Source organism: Galeopterus variegatus, unplaced genomic scaffold (assembly GCF_000696425.1).
Source record: "Galeopterus variegatus unplaced genomic scaffold, G_variegatus-3.0.2 Scaffold879, whole genome shotgun sequence".
NCBI lineage: Eukaryota > Metazoa > Chordata > Mammalia > Dermoptera > Cynocephalidae > Galeopterus > Galeopterus variegatus.
In genome coordinates, this window is record NW_007726990.1 from 11,364 (window position 1) to 16,640 (window position 5,277).

The 5,277-nt window shown below is 40.9% G+C and overlaps 1 pseudogene; it reads left to right on the plus strand.

The window, feature by feature from the left end:
- The first annotated feature begins 2,798 nt into the window (after positions 1-2,798).
- Positions 2,799-3,596, plus strand: LOC103590804 (annotated as a pseudogene).
- Positions 3,597-5,277: the final 1,681 nt, after the last annotated feature.

Consider the following 5,277-nt stretch of genomic DNA (forward strand, 5'->3'; position numbering starts at 1 on the left):
TGACAAAGGCAACAAGAACACACATTGGAGAAAAGACTGCCTCTTCAATAAATGGTGCTGGAAAAATAGGACATCCATATGCAGAAGAATAAAACTGGACCTGTACCTGTCACCATGTACCAAAATCAATTCAAAATGGATTAAAGACTTAAATATAACACCCCAAACCATAAAATTACTAAAGGAAAACATAGGGGAAATATTCCAGGAAGTAAGACTGGGCAAAGACTTTATGAATAAGACCAGTAAACACAAGCAGCAAAAGAAAAAAATAAACAAATGTGATTTTATCAAACTAAAAATCTTCTGCACTGCAAAGGAAACAATGAACAGAGCAGAAAGACAACCTACAGAATCAGAGAAAATATTTGCAAACTATACATCTGACAAGGGATTAATATCCAGAATATATGAGGAACTCAAAAGCTACACAATAAAAAAAAATAATCCAATAAAAACGTGGACAAAGGAGAATAATAGACATTTTCAAAGGCAGATATACAAATGGCCAACAGGTACATGAAAAAATGCTCAACATCACTAATCATCATAGAAATCCAGATGATAACCACAGTGAGATATCATCTCACCCCAGTTAGACTGGCCACTATTAAAAAGACCAGGAATAGCAAATGCCTGTGAGAATGCAGGGAAAAGGGCACTCTTCTACACTGTTGATGTGACTGCAAATTAGTACAGCCATTATGGAAAACAGTGTGGGGTTTCTCAAACAACTACAGATAGAACATATGCTCCAGCAATCCCACTATTGGGTATATATCCAAAGGCATGGAAATTGTCATGTCAAAGGGACACCTGCACTCCCATGTTCACTGCAGCTCTATTTACATAGCTAAACTGTGAAACCACCCTAAATGTCCATTTACAGACAACTGGATAAGGAAAATGTGGTGTATATACACAATGGAATACTACTCAGTCATAAAAAAGAATGAAATTCTGCCATTTTCAGCAACATGGATGAGCTTGGAGAAAATTATGTCAAGTGAAATAAGCCAGACACAGAGAGAGAAATACCACATGTCCTCACTCATAACTGGCTGGGAAGGACGGAAGGACAGAAGGAAGGAAGGAAGGAAGGAAGGAAGGAAGGAAGGAAGGAAGGAAGGAAGGAAGGAAGGAAGGAAGGAAGGAAGGAAGGAAGGACCACAATAATACATTGAACTTTCAGAAGCAAAGAACAAATCTAAGGATACAAGAGATGTGGGGGAGGTTGGGGAAGGGGTTAGGGAATGAATGGTCAGATAAGGGGCATAAAGAATAATTACGATTTGCAATAATGAATATGCTAATAAAAAATCAAGGCATACCTTTAAAATTTTAGAAAACTAGAGACAAATAATAGCTATTAAAAGCTTCCTAAGAGGGGGAAAAAATGTTTCTTATTAAGGTACCTGTTTAAGAATAGCTTCAGACCTCTAATACTGGAAGTAAAAGATAACGGAACAATGAATTCAAAATTTTGACAGAAAAATTTTTCTCAATTTTATTTATTTTTATAGGGTTCAATACACGCATATACCGTGCAATGATTCAGTTAGGATGGATAGCACAGTTTTGTACCCGTTAGTCCACACCTTCTCCTCCTCCCCACTCCCCTTCCCTCCCAGCCTCTAGTAACCATTATTCTAGTTTTTTGTTTTTTTTTTTTCATTCCACATATGAGTGAAATCATGTGGTGTCTTTCTGTGCCTGACTTACTTCACTTAGCATGATGGTTTTCAGGTCCATCCATGCTGTAAATGATAGGATATCATTTCTTTTTATAGCTGAATAGTATTCCGTGTGTGTATCTACCACAGTTTTTTTTTATCCATTCATCCTTTGATGGGCATTAAGGTTGATTCCATCTCTTCACTATTGTGAATGGCAATGCAATGAATATGGGAGTGCAGGTGTTTTTTTGACGTATTGATTTCATTTCCTTTGGGTATAAACCCCAAGTATACACCAAAGTAGTGGGATAGCTGGATCATAAGATAGATCTATTTTCAGTTCTCTGAGGAAACTCCATACCATTTTCCACAACGGCTGTACCAATTTGCACTCCCACCAACACTGTAGGAGGTTTCTCTTTTCTCTCCATTTACATCCTAGCATTCTATTTTCAATCAAATTGTCAACCAAGTGTATTGGTAGACTGAAGACATTTTCAGACATGCAAGGTCTCCAAAAATATCCTACATGCCATTTCTCAAAAATACTTACTAGAGGAGATATTCCACCAAAATAAAAAGTCATAGGATCCAGGAAATAGAGCAGCCAAATCAAGTAAGAGAGGAAGGAGCTCCCCAAGAATACAATGAAGAGAAATTCCAGACTGACAGCTGAACAGACTGCAGAAGGTCAGAGAGATTCTGAGATATTATCAAGAAGGTAAAGTATTTGACAAGGTTGAAAGACAAACAAATATAGAATTGATTAAAATACACACACACATATATAAATTTTAGAAAAAACAATGAATAATTAAAGAGAAAAGGAAGTTATGCAACAGAGGAATAGTGGTCAGAATATACTACACAGCTTTGCTGTGACTAGAATTTACATGATCATAATAAATGTAAAGGCTGAATATCTACTCAAAATAATGATAAAACCATGTTAGTTGAATGGGAGGTTATGTTTCTACGCATGCCCATGCGGGGAGGGGTGATGAAGAGGTAAATTTCCTCCATGGTGCAAAGTGAATAGATGCTGCTTAAAATTGAAAAACCACTTCCTTTCCTCAGCAGTCCCGCTCCTGCGCGGTCCCCGCGTCCTTGGCTGGGGTAAAAATGGCTACATACTTGCTACTATAGAAGAAGATCTGGTTCGACAAGTTCAAAAATGATGACGCAGAAAGGAAATTGTACGAGCAGAAGAACGGGCCTGTGGCTGGCTCCTCCCGCCAGGAGAATGGCACCAGCGTGATCCTCCGCGACACGGCGACAGCCAGAACATCCAGGAATCTCTGGCTGGAAGCTCAGGCCCCGGGCCTCCAGCGGGAGCTTGTCGTCCGGATCGCCAGCCTGGAAGTGGAAATCCAGACCCTGCGAGGCGTGGTGCGGATGTGCAGCAGGCCGTCCCCAAGCCGGGGGCCCGGCGGAGCGTGGTGGCTGTGTGCCACGGCCCGGCAGACCCTCCACCTGTCTCCCATGCACCAAGTGGAGCCCCCCGCCAAGAAGGCGGCCATACCAGCAGAGGACGACGAGGACAATGACATCAACCTGTTTGGCAGTGACAATGAGGAGGAGGACAGGAAGGCAGCACGGCTGCAGGAGGAGAGGCTGCAGTAGTATGCGGAGAAGAACGTCGAGAAGCCTGCGCTGGTGGCCAAGTCCCGTCCTCCTGAATGTCAGACCTTGGGATAATGAGACGGACATGGCCCGCCTGACGGCCCGCGTGTGCTCCATCCAGCTGGAGGGGCTGTTTTAGGGGGGCCTCCAAGATGGTGCTGGCGGCCGAAAGCTGCAGATCCAGTGTGTGGTGGAGGACGACAAGGTGGGGACCAACTTGCTGGAAGAGGAGATCTTATTACCACGTTTGAGGTGCATGTGCGGAGTGTGGACATTGCAGCTTTCAAGGAGATCTGAAGCCCAAGTGTCAGTATGTACATGAGGCCCTGCAGCGATTAAAGACTGAGACTACGGCCAAAAAAATTAAAAGAAAAAAACCCCTGAAAAATCAATAAGTAATATCATAAGCTGTTATTCCACAATATGGAAGTGCTTTCCACAGAAGACTATTAAAAATGGTTACCTCTGGAAGGCAGGAAATAGGCAGAAGAACCTGGGGAAAGATGTTCTTCCAATGGCTTTGTAGAACCTTATGAGTCTTTTGGTGCTGAAAAATAGAAACTAAAAATCACTTTAATGAAAATATTAATTAAATTGAAAATATTCAACTGACTACGCTACCCCACATTAAAGAAGCCACACTTCTAATTAGGGCTTCCATGGGTCAAGCTTTAGCTACTTAACCATTAAATCATATACACTTATTCTAGCAAACGTTAAGAGGGTGCATTGTGTGTGTGTGTGTGTGTGTGTGTGTGTGTGTGTGTGTGTGTGTGTGTGTGTGTGTGTGTTTACTACTCTCATGTGAAATGTTCTGCTGCTGGATCCCTAGTGGCAAGGAATATCACTTTGACTAGATTGGAAGAGAGGGCACTTTGCCAAGATACTGTCCCCAAGTCCATCAGAGAATAACAAAGCTAATTTCCAAAGAGCCTGATGCAATTCTTGGCCCTACTTTTTGGGCCTTATCCATTTCTGCACTGGTAGGCAAGAACCCATGTAGCAAAAACCTTTTCCTAATTTAATAGGTGCTGTGAGGTAAAATTAACTAATGAATATAGCCAGAACACCTAGACAAACTGGATAATTATTTAACACAAATTTTTCTCACTAAAGACAATATGCTGATTTAACAGTATCTCTCTATTTAGTTATCTCCAGGTACAGCCCCCTTCACTTATGTGTCATTCAGAGTCTCTGTGTCTTCTTTGAAAGATAGAATTTTTAATGCTTATAAAGAACTAGGATTTTCTAGGGTTTTCCTTTGAGTAGGTTAAAATAGGAATATTTTATCATATTTTTCATGTTTGAAACTCTATGCCACTCTATAATGTTTAACTGGAACAAAATCACTGAGATGTACACACGGGAGATGCCCTCTCAGGCCCCCCAAAACACACCTGCCATACAGCATGAAACCTAATTAATCCAGGCTCTGTAGCCATATTAGGAGATATTTTAGTTTGTGCTGTTCTGTTTCTTCACAGGTTTTCTATTCTCTCAGCAGTGACTCTTTGTCTTTAGTGGACATAAGCATCACCTGAGGTGTTTTTTTAAAAAAATGCAGATTCTCAGGCCCCAGTGATTTGGATTCTTTGTTTCTAGTGTTGAGTTTGTGAATCTGCATTTTAACAAGTCCCCCTCCATCCTATGATTCCATGGCAATACTTAAAATATATCCCTTATCACAATATACACAGTCCACCCAATCTGGACCTTGCCTACGTCTATAACCTATATTTCTTATATCCCTGAGTGAACCCTACTGTTAGACTTGATCTATCACATTTTCATGCTATTTCAGATATTAGCACCATATTTCACATTACTTCCTAGAATGCACTTCTCTAGCCAATATTTATTTTTTGTGCTCCCATCATCCCTCATATCTCCTGGGAATAATAGACTCTTCAGAAAGGGGTGGTCTTTTATCTCCATTCCTCACTCCAAACACATTCTAATTGGGTCTGCTAACCAT